This window comes from Rhinatrema bivittatum, chromosome 3 (assembly GCF_901001135.1).
Source record: "Rhinatrema bivittatum chromosome 3, aRhiBiv1.1, whole genome shotgun sequence".
Taxonomy (NCBI): Eukaryota; Metazoa; Chordata; class Amphibia; order Gymnophiona; family Rhinatrematidae; genus Rhinatrema; species Rhinatrema bivittatum.
This window is the reverse complement of record NC_042617.1, coordinates 536,206,664-536,220,774: the sequence shown is the minus strand read 5'-3', so window position 1 is coordinate 536,220,774 and position 14,111 is coordinate 536,206,664. Positions and strand designations below refer to the sequence as shown.

The 14,111-nt window shown below is 43.3% G+C and overlaps 1 protein-coding gene across 2 annotated transcripts in view; it reads left to right on the top strand.

Moving 5' to 3' along the window:
* LOC115088252 (E3 ubiquitin-protein ligase RNF19A-like) overlaps nucleotides 1-14,111 on the top strand; it is a 96,481-nt gene that overhangs the window by 11,400 nt on the left and 70,970 nt on the right. Inside the window, exons 2-4 of one of the 2 annotated variants that reach the window (XR_003855732.1) lie at nucleotides 6,177-6,387; nucleotides 7,383-7,439; nucleotides 8,085-10,412. The exons of the other annotated variant lie outside the window; for it this stretch is intronic. The gene's annotated coding sequence lies outside the window, so the exon portion shown is untranslated. Of the gene's footprint in view, nucleotides 1-6,176; nucleotides 6,388-7,382; nucleotides 7,440-8,084; nucleotides 10,413-14,111 lie in introns of those variants that run through there. 2 annotated transcript variants of the gene reach the window in all.

The following is a 14,111-nucleotide window of genomic DNA, read 5'->3' as shown; positions in this document are numbered from 1 at the left end:
GTTACACTAACTGCTGTAACCACATCCTCTGGCAATGAATTCTAGAGCTTAAGTATGTACTGAGTGAAAAAGAATTTCCTTCGATTTGTTTTAAATAAGCTACTTGCTAACTTCATGGAGTGCCCTTTGGTTCTTTTATTATCTGCAAGAGTAAATAACCGATTTACATTAACTTGTTCAAGTCCTTTCAGGATTTTGTAGACTTCTATCATATCCCTCCCTCAGTCATCTGTTCTCCAAACTGAATAGCCCTAACTTCTTTAGCCTTTCCTCACATGGCAGTCATTCCATGCCCCTTATTATTTTGGTCGCCCTTCTCTGCACTTTCTGTAGCCTCTGGATCCCTCTCATCCCCAATCAGAGCCAAGATACATCATCACAGTTTCTGGATTCCTCTCATCCCCCAACCTATTATCTGATGATACAGGCAGTTAGGAGTCATTTCTATCCGAATGCTCTGTATTTAAATACATCTGGTTTTTTTTTCAGCTTTTACAATCATCTTTCTATCAGGACATTTTAACTTAGTTTGCCAGTATCCTTTGAAGATACCTCCTTATGAGCGACTGTTGGCTTTCCCCCTATATTCTAGTTTAAAAGCGGCTCCATCTCCTTTTTAAAAGGAAAATACTTTCAGTCCAAATTCCAAAATAAGGTAAATTCTTTTCCCACAACAACATACCCTTTTTCCAATGTTACATCCAACACTACCTGGGATATGTTTGAGACATTAGCAAGTACCGAAATATTACAAAATATCTCCAAAATGAGATACTCCTCTTGTCCTCTAATGCCTTGTTCTAAAGTCTTACTAAAACTCATTAAAGATGACATTGCTTTGCCCGTTTGCCAGATTAATTCCTCACTGTCAACAGGCATTCGCCTATCTCTAAAAAAGGCCTCTGTTGCACCAATACAAAAGAAGTCTACAACTCCCAATACTGATTATAGTAACTTCCATCCTATTTCCTCCCTTCCATTTCTCTCCAAAATCATAGAATCTTTGGTACTAAAGTAACTTACCAATTTCCTAGATGAACACTCCCTACTCTATCAATATCAATTTGGATTCAGATCACACCACAGCACTGAAACCCTTTAACTATCTAGCACTGAAGTTAACCATCGAGAGTTTGACTCTGGTACATCCTATGTTTTAATTTTCCTTGACTTACCTGTTGCCTTCGACACCATCAATTATGAGATACTGCTCTCTTGTCTCACCAAAATTGGCTTATCTGGTACAGTTATTTCCTGGTTTAAGTCTTACCTACAGAACTGGTATCAACAAATACATATACATTCCACCACTTCATCATGGTTTACATTGAATACTGGAGTCCCACAAGGTTCAGCACTCTCCGCTGCACTATTTAATATTTTCCTTTCTCCAATTTGTCAATTCCTTTCCACTCTAGGCCTCTCCTATCATCTCTATACAGTCGACATTCAATTCTACTTTCCAACTTGGATTAACTGGCAATCCACATCTCAATTCATCTCTCTCTGTCTATCTTTCATCAAGAAATTGTTGACCCACAATAAACTTTGCTTAAATCTTTCAAAAACTGAAATAATGATCCTTGGAAATCCTGCATTAAATGACATTCCAAACACCATCTTCATTGACAATACTACCATCCACATAACTCAACATGACTGAAATCTTGGTGTCATGTTTGACATCAAGCTGGACATGCAAACTCACATTAAATCAGTTGTTAAATCCTCTTTCTACAAGTTATGTTTCCTTAAACATATCAAGCATTTACTCGAACCAAGCGCTTTCAGAACTGTACTCCAATCACTAATACTTACAGGAATTGATTATTGTAATTCCTCTATGTTGGTCTACCTAAATCTACTATCAGGTTTCTCCAATTGGTGCAAAATGCAGCTGCCCGTTTAATAACTAGCAAAAAACTATATGAACATATCATACCAGTTCTGTTTTCTCTGCACTGGTTACCTCTACAATAGAGAATACAATATAAAATACTATCCACAATACACAATTTCATATACAATGTTAAAAGTCCATGGTTTTTAGTTACCCTACATTTCTGTTTACCTCCACGTAATCTCAGATCTGGAAGTGACTCATGAACGGGCTTTCTCCATCATAGGTCCAGTCAAATGGAACTCCATTCTTCCCACCCTGAGAGCCTTACCTAACACTAAGGACTTCAGGAAAGCCTTAGGGGTAGATTTTCAAAGGGTTACGCACGTAACCCCCGAAAACCTACACCAAACTCCCCCCTGCGCACGCCAAGCCTATCTTGCATAGGCTGCCGGCATGCGCAAAGCCCCGGGACGAGCGTAAGTCCTGGGGCTTTCCTGGGAGGGGGTGGTTTGCAGACAGCGCGTCATCGGGGGCGTGTCGGGGGGCATGTCGGGGGCGTGTCGCGGCCAGCGTGTCATCGGGGGCGTTCTGGGGGTGTGGCCGCGGCCTCTGGACCAGCCTGGACCGAACCATGGCATAACTTGTGCAACAAAGGTAGGGGGGGGGGTTTGGATAGGGCCGGGGGGGGGGGGGGTGGGTTAGGTAGGGGAAGGTGCGGGGGGGTGGAAGGAAAGCTCCCTCCGAGGCTGCTCCAATTTCGGAGTGGCCTTGGAGGGAACGGAGGCCGGCTGTGAGGCTTGGTACGTGCCGGCTGCCGATTTTGGCCAGCCTTGCGTGCGCCAACCCCGGATTTTAACAGATACTCGCGGCTACGCGTGTATCTATTGAAATCTGGCGTACTTTTGTTTGCGCCTGGTATGCGAACAAAAGGACGCGCGTGTGCTTTTTTATGAAATCTACCCCTTAAAGTAGAATCTATTTAACCCAGCATTCAAAGATCTATGTGAACCCTAATTTTTCTTACCACTATTTACCCTCTTCTACTCTGCCCTTTTTTATCTTGTTTCCAGCCAGGCTTTAACACCCAGGCTTTGTTTTTGACTATAAATGTTTTATATTTTTCACTTTTTGTTGTTTTATTATGATTATACTATCTGTAACCTGCCCCGAACATTTTAAGACGCGGGCAATAAGTCCTTTTAAATAAATAAAATAAGTAATAAAAAAACTGGATAACCCTCATCTCGCTGCTGGGCTTTTGTCTGCATCTTACTTTGTAATTTATCATTTCGTGTTAGGGCCTTATTGCGAGTGATAACACCATAACGCATGCGATAACACTGTAACATGTGCGATAAATAACATAACGCAAAATGCGTATGCAAATTAAACATTGAGTATTCAGGTGGGAGGAGTTTGGGTGGACCAAATGGAAATGAGGGTCTGCTAGCGCAGAGTGCAATAGAATAACGCACACTATCGCGGGATTTAACACAGGAAATAACTACCCCTTTTTTTTTTTTTTTTGCAGTATAGTGAAAAACTATTTGTCACGTTCCCACAGCCGATATCACAGATCACAGGTATTATTGCAGTGATTATCGCGTGCAATAAAAAGAGGAATTATAACGGACACACCTACCAGGCCTTCCTAACCCAATAAAAACACCTGTTCTTACCTGGTCTAGTTTCCTAAAGCCATAATGTTTGTGGCAAGTTTAATTGTTGGGGGATACGGGATGCCTCAGGATGCTCGCCACAGACCACAAGCGGAACAGCAGTAACCTCAAGAACAGACAAGGCCAGTTCCCAGCCCTCCTAGGGAAGTCCCTGCACTGGAGGCAGAGCCACGGGCCACACAGGGTTGGGGTCCAGAGCAGTGCCTGGCACGCAGACAGCCATGGCAGAGGAGATACAGGGAGTGCATCTTTCCTCCACGAACATCCTTGCTGGGCATGCCAGAGGACTATGTGGTTTGCAGATATCGTCTCAGCTCTCGGGCTATCCTGGGATTATATGAAGAAATCTGAGGGGATTTGGATCCGGTCACAGAAAGGTTCCATGCTGTGCCTGGCCATACCAAACTGTTGGCCACCCTGCATCTCATGGCAACTGAATCCTTCCAAACGACAGTAGGGATCGTGGAGGGTTAAACTACTACTGTCCTTTCATATTGTTTGCTAATCTTATGATTTGTTTGCCAGTGTTAAAATTGTTTGTACAGTCGGAAAATACATTTTGATTCCCTGAGCTAGTAAAAGATAGTATTTGTTTGCCAGTGTTAGAACTGTGAGTTTTCAAAGGTCACTTACTTAATCTGAGAAGGTCAGAGTACTTTTTCCTGGGCAACTAGTCACTAGTCTGAGTCCCACTTTCCCACTCCATCTCCTTTTCTGATGTATAGATTAGCAAGTCCACTAGGAGGAAAGTCTTCAAAATAAGTCAATTACTCATTTAAAATTGCATTCAATTAGCCCTGATTTTAGTGACTGACTTATTTTAGCTCTTTTGCTGGTCATGCAATAACATTAATAATCTAGAATCAAATTTAAAAGATACCTAATAAATACAGTAAAAAAAACTCTAAGCACATTTAACAATCCTTAAATTAAGACATAATAAGCCTTTATCAGTTTAACAAACTTAGGCCTAGATTCATCAAACTATCGCATGCGATAGGAAGAGGGGTGTGTTTTATGGTAATAGGTTATTTATCGCAAAGTGCACTATCATAGCGCTTCAATTAGGACACCTGCGAGGCCTTGGCCACCCGCCAAGCAAACCAATCCCCCCCCCCCCCCACACAGCCCCCTACACCAGGCAGCTCACTACATGCTGCCACTAAACCATCATCCAAAACATTAGTAGTTTAACCCTCCAAGAATATTTTTTGTCACTGTCAGCACTCCCTCTGGACTGAAGGAGTGGTATTTTCTCAAACAGCACTGCGTTATTAAGGACCTTTGTGAGTAATAGGTCAATTATTAATAGGTCAATTATTAAGGACCTTTGTGAGTAATAGGTCAATAGGTAGAGCCTACCACTCTCAGGCTAGAGCCATGTTACGCCAAGTTCAGAAAAAAACTTAAAACATGGCTCTTCCGACAAGCCTACCCTGATTAAGTACACTGACTTCCGCAAGTATCTTGCCTACGCCTTGTATATTCCTGTAAATAGTCCGTTGCAGTTTTATTTATTGCTTTAATTCCTCCACCTCCTGCTCTTTGTATACTCCTCCTTGTTCGCCCTCCCTGTTCATTGTAATTTCTACCTTTAAAGTTACATTGTAAACCGGTATGATGTATGCATACTAATACCGGTATATAAAAGTTTTTAAATAAAATAAATAAATAAATGTATGAAAAAAAAATCAATGGAGAATCCATCAGGGCCTACCGATTTATTGTTTGGAAGATTATTAATGACCCATTGCATTTCCATACAGGTAATGGGGGCATCCACAGCAGCTTTGTCCTCATCATCAGTATTACTCAGGTGAATCTCAACTAGAAATTTTTCCATAGCTCCATCCAAGAATGCCATCTCTGAAAAGACTAAGGTTTGATAGTTAATTTTGAAAACATTGAGGTCCATATTCAGAAGCAATTAGCCAAAAAACTCAAAAGTTAAATGAATATTTGGGCCCTTATCCGGCTAAATTCCAGCTGGATAACTATTTATCAAGGCTAAAATTTGACTGGATAAGTTAGAGATATTCCAGGGGCTTAACTGGTAGGAACTGAGTTACCCAGATAAATTATCCAGCTAATTCTGATATTCAGATGTTATGAAGCTAGCCAGATAAACCACTGAATATATGAGCTAAGTTAGCCAGATAAGTTTCCTAACCACTCGGCGACTGGAATATGGACCTTGTTGTGTTATGTCCTCTCTAAATTTATGGACATGCCCCTTATTTCTAAAATGGTATTATTGGTTCTTCTCTAGTTAAATTGTCTGGCTAATATTTTTTCAATTTTGCCACCCACAGAATAAAACACCTGGTCAGATTTTTCAATTAGTGTTTTAGTTTCTTCAACCAATAGAGCATTAATCTTGCACCTAAGCACTAAGGGAGCATAATTTTAAAAGAATTATGTGTAATCCTATATACATGCATATATGGGGCCGTACAGAAGTATACTTGTATTTTATAATCTGCGCGCATTCATCTGCACAGATTAAAAATTATGCATATATATTATAGAAACCATATAAGCATATGTTTGCTATGTGTATAAATGTTTGCATGTAAGTGAACTTCTATGCACATACATTTTTGCAAAATTGTGAATGTATGTGTTTGTTTTTCCATGCGCACGCAAAATTCCAGATTTTCTGGGGTGGGCTCATTCCAAGATGGCACTCCCAAGCAAAGCAGCCAAATTTTACCACCAGGGACATGTCACGGCTGGTGTCCTTGGTGGTGAGGAATGAATATTTGTTGTTTCCAGTCCAGAGGCCAGAAGGAATAAGAGGCAGCAGAGGGAAGCATGAGGGGAGTGCAGGCAGAATATAACAGAGAAACTTTCTACCCCTGCAGGGTAAGTACATTGTGGAAACTAAGAAGGTGAGTGGGGGTAGGGGGTGTTAGGAATGTTTGGGGGAGACATTTGGGGGTGTGGGGGTGGGGTTGGGGTGTTGGGGATGGGTTAGAGTAATCGGGGCAATTGGGTAGTGGGGTAATTGTGGGGCATTTGGGGCAAATGGGTAGCGAGAGTGGGTATGGAGCATTTGGGAGGCAATTGAGGTGGGTGTGGATGTGGATGTGGAGACATTTGGGGCAATTGGGGTGGGGCAGGTATGGGGGATGTTAGGAGTTGAGGGCAATTAGGTGGTAGTGTGGGGTAGGTTGCAGGGTATTTGGGAGCTATATAGATGTGGCATTTTCAGATGGGGGAGGGTTATGGGGGCAAGGGGGGGCCATTATGGGCTTATGGTAGAGCAAGAGGCATATATCGATGATGAAACTGATTAATATGATAATAATGCCATGACCCTTGTACATGTATTGCTAAAGTATTACACATAAAGAGGTAAATATATGGGTAGGACAAAAAGGGACAACTTTAGACAAAGATAATAAGTATAGTAAAGGTTAAAATAAGGGAAAGAACATCCGGAGTGGCATATTTCTGAATTTGCTGCTGGCCCCTATTGTAGAGAAGACCTGTGTCCCTGTTCCAGAAAGCAGAAAACTGGGCCTGTCTTAATTGTCTACTTACACCCCAAAGGTGTGTGGTTTTTGTAGTCCCAAATTCAACCCTTTAAAATTTGTGCTGCCAGGCCCATAATGCATCAGAACGGGGTTGTTAGAATCCCTACATTGGACTGCTATCTCCCTTCTGAAACTGGGTACCTTTCCAGTTCTGGGATTGTACCAGCTGGCAGGTCACAACATATAGCTGCACGAAGGACAAGCAAAGAGCCATGAAACAAATTGAAGGCTTCACTTGAAATCATACAAACATAGCATTCTGGAGGTCAGAGAACCAGCAACATTGAACTAATAGCTCTGTATTCCCATTTTTCTGGATAGATTGAGGACTTTCATAAGAAAGGGGAGAGGCTCATGCCTGGCAGGAAGGGCATGGAGGTAAGTTCATTAAATGGCCATCAGTAAGATGTCAGCAACCTCTGTCTATTTCCAGCTTCCATCGCAGGTCCCACTAATGCCCTGCCACTCTACAAGACCCACTCTCTGCCTAGAGCTTCAAGAAACCCTCATGCACATTCACTTTATTCATTTTTTCCTTGCATACTCCCTGGGTCATGGGCAGCACTGTCATAAATTGTTTCTTGTAACGGACTTACAGCCAATTTTTGAATTCTAAAGAGTGTGAGAACCTACTCCAAAAACTATTACCAGTAAACGTCTATGCCTCAAGTCCTACAAGAATCCATAGACTTGAGGCTGCATCCTGGTCCTTGACAACTTTCTTTCTAGAATGCAGCCCAAAACTAACTGCTCTACTTCCGAGCCCCTATCACTAGCTAGGCACAATGTAATAAAAGACATCTGTACAGAAGTTTCAGTTTCTAGGGGATCCTATCCATGACCTTGCCACCCCCCTAAAGGGCATGGCATTGCCAGCCTCCCTATAGGATGCTAGGAGCATTTCTCATTGCCTCCACCTCTCCCAGAAAAGCAATGCCCTCTAATTGTTGATATGATACCGCACATCAGACCTTGGAGTATACCAGCTGATGACTTGACACACAGGTTTTGCTGTTTTCACAGATAACACCAGCTCTTCATCAGAGGAGGTTGAAGAAGAAGAGGATGAAGAACTTCTGATCCCTCTTGCTGCTGCAGCAGCCACCAACAGCACCATAACCAGCGGCAGTGGACCCTGCAGCAGCACAGCAGCCACTCACCCATGGGAGGCCCTGGACCTCTTGCTCCACCTATCCCTCTCATGTTCCCCATAGGGTCTTCTCCTCTTTCTGCCCCGGAACATTGGGACTCTGGTCCAGAGGCTGCCTAGCCATTGCTGGGCAAGGGAGGCGACAACCTGACTTTTGACCTCCCACCAGATTCTGCACTGCACCCCATAGCTGCAGAAACCACCTCAGTGGCCGGAGCACTTGCTCTAGACCAGGAGGCAAGGTGTCAGACAACTATGGGACTGGCAATGCCGAAGATGGTGGAGGACATGAGAAGAGTTAAAGCTGAGCTCTGGTCGCAGCTGGGACTGGTGGAAGTGGAGCAACTAGCACAGGATCAAGAGGGCTTCAGAGCAGCTGCTGAAATGATGGTCATGAGGCATCCGCCCTGAGGAGGCCCAGTCCCCTAGGCCATTTTGGACTGGGCCTCCTCAGGTTTCTGGACCCTTTTTTTAATGTAAATAGTTTAGTCCTTAGTTTTTCTCACTCCTTTCCCATTTAATTTTTTAATTCTAAATAGTTTTTAAAGTTTTAAATATTTTTCAATTTGATATAAAAATGTATTATTATTATAATTTTGGGGTGTGTCTGTTATTTGATGCATGCTTTGGTCTGTTTCCACCCACAATAAAGCCCCTCTTAGGACTGCCTATCACAATTATTCTCTCACACACGCATTAACATTTATTTATTTATTTAATGGACTTATAACCTGCACAATCAGGAGTACTTGGCAGATTAAAATATACATATTTAAAATAGGACATTATAAAAAAATCAGCTATATACATACAATAAAAAAAACAGTCATATAAAATGGAAATAAAAGACTAAAAACTCCAATTAAAACAAATGATAAATACAACCATCATAAACCTAATCATGTAGCTTGCCATGCAGGTCTGTCCAGTAACCTCTATCCTCCTCTCATCCACCCTTACAGCTGCCTATGTGCAACTTTGGTTATTTAGGTGTGCAGTCTATACTTAGCACCCCTGAATGATCAACTTCTGAAGTTGTAGTCTACATTTACCTCTTACTTCCCCACAGGGACAGAGATGTGAGTGCAAACAAGTCACAATCATGGGTTTAGGCTATAGGGGGAAAGTTCTTGTACAATACCCCATTACTAAAAAGCACAGTGCAGGGAGACAAGGAGCACACATGCATTGGCCCTTTCAAATACAGCACAACTTCCCACAGAGATGTGCTGGTAGGATCTCCATTCACCTGAAGCTGGCTGCTGCAGCAAGTTCATCTAATTCACCTCTGTGAGCCCCTCCAAAGCTGCAGATGTCAAGAAAATGAAAAACAACCTTTCTTACCCCACAGAGATGAAGGCCTACATGGATTAATACAGGTGTCGGATGTATCTATAGCACCAAGCCTAGCCTTCTCCATGCCCACACTGGCTATCCTCCCTGGTAGGGCCCAGCTTGCTTCTACAAGGCTCCCTGCTTCCATCTCCAAATCTCTTCATTGACTTGCCCACACTTAGATCTCAGAAAGACCCACCTTTCAATGGAGATCTGCCTGCAAGACAGGTAGGATAATGTGCTGTCCCCCCCCCCCCCGCCTCTACCTGTAATCTGTAAGGATCCTCGCACCACATGATTTGCAGCCAGTCTTCAGGGCTTGGCTATAGCCGGAAGCAGAGCTGTAATTACAGCAGATCTGTAATTTCCCTCAACTGCTTCCCATCCAAAAAATAATTTCACCCCAAAGAGTTTGTACAGTAGATGAAGCTACAGACTCCCAGTAAAAACCATTTGCCTGACATGCAGTAATACAGAGGGCACATAATTCCTAAGAGGATAGATTTTTGAGGAATTAAGGTTCTGTTGCTTATGGAGAAAAATCCAGGTTTAATTAATAAAAGCCAAGGCAAAAATATAAATCATCCAGTGTAGTAACTGCTGCTGACCTCAACAGCCAGTGCTCCTCCCAGCCTGGCATCAGGCACTGCTCTTTCTGGTCATGGCAAACATTGTTGCTTCAGGTCAGTGGCTGCCCCTGCTCTTTCCTGCTCCAGTGACTGCTGTTTTTTCTCTGATCCCGGGAAGCAACTATTCTTTCTGGCCCACGGTACTGATTTTCCTGTCCATCCCCAGGCTAGGCTTCTCTGGCAGCAGGACATAAGAACATAAGAACATGCCATACTGGGTCAGACCAAGAGTCCATCAAGCCCAGCATCCTGTTTCCAACAGTGGCCAATCCAGGCCATAAGAACCTAGCAAGTACCCAAAAACTAAGTCTATTCCATGCTACTGTTGCTAGTAAGAGCAGTGGTTATTATCTAAGTCAACTTAATTAATAGCAGGTAATGGACTTCTCCTCCAAGAACTTATCCAATTCTTTTTTAAACCCAGCTACACTAACTGCACTAACCACATCCTCTAGCAACAAATTCCAGAGTTTAACTATGCATTGAGTGAAAAAGAACTTTCTCTGTTTAGTTTTAAATGTGCCACATGCTAACTTCATGGAGTGTCCCCTAGTCTTTCTATTATCTGAAAGAGTAAATAACCGATTCACATCTACCGGTTCTAGACCTCTCATGATTTTAAACACCTCTATCATATCCCCCCTCAGCTGTGTCTTCTCCAAATTTTAGGCAACTAGGAAACCTGACACCTAGGTTTTTCCATCCAGGCGCAAACAAAAGTACGCCAGATTTTATAAGATACGCGCGCAAGGGGTCGGCGCACGCAAGGGGGGTGCACATTTGTGCGGCCGAGCCCTGCGCGCGCTGCCCATTCCCTCCGAGGCCGCTCCAAAATCGGAGCGGCCTCGGATGGAACTTTCCTTCAGCCTCTCCCCACCTTCCCCTCCCTTTCCTAACTAACCCACCCCCCCAGCCCTATGTACAGCCCCCTACTTTTATCACGAAAGTTACGCCTGCGCCGGTCGGCCGCCATTGTGTGATTCCCCGGCCCGGGAGCAATTTTGGAGGCCTCGGCCACGCCCTCAAAACGCCCCCAGGCCGGAACCATGCCCCCCCCCGGAACGCCCCGAATGTCGCGCCGTCCCGGGGCTTGCGCGCATCGCCGAGCCTATGAAAAATAGGCTCGGCCCACGCAGGGGAGTTTTTAAAGGGTTACGCGCATAACTTATGCGCGAAACCCTTTTAAAATCTACCCCATAATGTAAAGTTTTTTGTTTTTTTTACTGAGTGCACAATCAAGCTGTGGAATTTGTTGCCAGAGGGACCTGGACAAGGTGACCAGCACAGCAGGGTTTAAACGAGGTTTGGACAAGGTCCTGGAGGAAACATCCATAAAATATTATTAGCCAGGTAAACTTGGGAAATGTTGGGAAACCCGGCCGTGGACAGCCGTGGCTGGGTCCCCCCCTCTCTTACCAGCAGTCGCCAGTGCTTCCCGCTGACTTCCCCATGCCGGCCCGATCCGCGTCGTGGCCTTCCCGCAGCGTTCTCCCCACGAGGGAGATGTTGCCGACTTCTTCAGAGGACTCCGCCCCTTAGGCGCGCGCATGCGCAGAAGGCCATAATTTAAAGGGGCCGCGGTGGGAAACCGCTGCCTGGCCCCAAACCTGATGTCACCGGCAGAGGTCTATATATGACCACTTCTAACTTCTCTGCTTTGCCTTGGCAACAGGTTGACTCTCCTGAGTAGCTAGTTGCTGTTCCTGATTCCGTTCCAGAGTTCCTGTGTTCTTGCCTGCTCCAGCTTCGTTCCTGTGGTACTGCTCCTGTTCCCGCTCCTGCTCCTGCCTTCACTTGCTTCTTCGGTTTTGACTTCGGCCTGGCTCCTGGATTCCTCTGTCTGCTGCCCGTCCTGACCCTTGGAGTGTTCTCAGACTTCGGCTTGTCTGCTGCCTGCCCCAACCTCCGGCCTGGTTCCTCATTTTGCACCATCACTGCCCGCCTCGACTCCTGGACAATCTCCGCCTCTTCAGTCTTCTGCCAGCCTCGACTGGGACCGCCCACCGGACTTCCTTCTCCAGGGTACCTGCGCCTAAGTCCTGCCGGCCCCCACTGTAGAAAATTGAGATCCCAGCGTTCAGATCCCAGCGTTGACCAGCATCCCACGCCTGATGCAGGCGTGGGATGCTGGTCAACGCTGGCTTTCCTGTGGTTCATCGCTGCTCCGTTTAATCGATGTGTGAGCTGTTCCAAACCAGTTGTGGGTTGCATTGTTAGTGAAAGAAAATTGAATAATAGATTACATTTTCAAGATCAGTTCTTTACTAGTATGTTTGCATTAATTAAAAGAGACTTGTCTTGGTTACATGCGCTTTGTTGACATAACGGCGATGTTATTTACAGCATTATGATTGAGTTTTTGTATGTTATGTCCCAAATGTACCATTTACAGTGTACAATGTTTAGTGTGAGCCACTCTGGCCTTCCCAATAAAAACTATTTTTGAAAAAAAAAAAAAAGAGGCTTTTCAGGGTGAATCACATTTTGAGACAGCAATAGATCTTTGCTTTTATTTCAGTTTGAAAAATAATTGCAAATTATGTAAGGAAAGTAATATTAAAATTAAAAAGCACAATAATTACGTTTTTCTGTCACATGATTACAATTTTTCTTGATGTGTGCGTTTGCCAATCTGAACGGCATTGCAGAACCTGAGGTTTTTTCCCTCCTTTATCACTTTTCCAAAGTTTAGGTGAGTTTTCAGTCAGTTTAGGAGAAGTGGTTTTGTGTGTCCAGCAAACGTGAACCAAAGAGTGGACTTTGAGAAAGAAAAGTGATTTCAAATGTAGCCTTTAAGCAAGGGGAAAGGGCTCTGGAGTTTACATAGTAAGCAATGTATCTCTGATGTCAATGGGCCTTATTTTTTCTGAGAGCAGTTATTATTTTTCTGTGTTTAAGTGGTATGAGAGATTGAATAATATTTGCCTGTTTGTTAAATGGAATATCATCCTGCCCCATGCCAGTAGGAGCAGAGGAAAGTAATTGCACTGTTATCATTTTCTTTAGTGAAAACTCTATTTTATTGGGGAATCACAACCACAGTTTGTTTTGTGTTGTTGGAAGAGAAAGACCACTGGAGCTATGTGTGCATGTTGTCCTACTTCACTGAAGGGCCTAACAGATGTGTTCTCTCTCCTGTGAAAAAAAATCATATGCAAAAATATATCTTTTATGTGAACGATTTAGCCAGGTGGTTGCATTTGAGAGGTAAGTTTTAGTTTTAAAATTGGAAGGATAAGCCGTGGCGTTCTTCTGGAGTCCTTCTATGGGATCAGACTCTGAAAAACCCTTTCTTAGGTTCTGTGCAAAATGAAGCAACAAACATAGCAACATCAGGTAAGACCAGACATTTCAGTCTTCCTTACAAGCAATATGAATGCACATGTTACCATCTAACTAATGCTCAAGAAAGTGCACTAATAAACAGGAAGAGAAGCTGTGATTTACTATAGTGGAGTTTGGTTTAGGCTGTAGATTTGGAGATTAAGAGGTCCATATTGAGCGGCATCGTGGAATATACCCGGCTATCTTAAAGTTAGCCAGATAAGTTTATCTGGCTGATTTTAGGACATGTCTATGGGCCAACTAGAGTTAGCTCCCAGAACGCCCCTAACTTATCCACTTAAATTCTAGCCAGCTAATTTATAATCCAGCTAGAATTTAGTCAGATAAGTGACCAAATCTTCATTCAGCCAGATAACTTCTGTGTTATTTTACTGTTTTATGTATTAACACTCCCATTTTATTGTTTTAGGTATTTTAGAGTTATACAGTGGCTTATTTCAGGAGAAAGGAGGAGAAGTGAACAGGAGTTTTTGATGTATTTTAGGATTATGAAATGTTGCTACTGGTTGCAATTTTTAAAGTTTTATATGTATTTTATTTGATTGTTTTATTGTTTTTAATGTATTTATTGCTGTGAACCATTGTGATGGA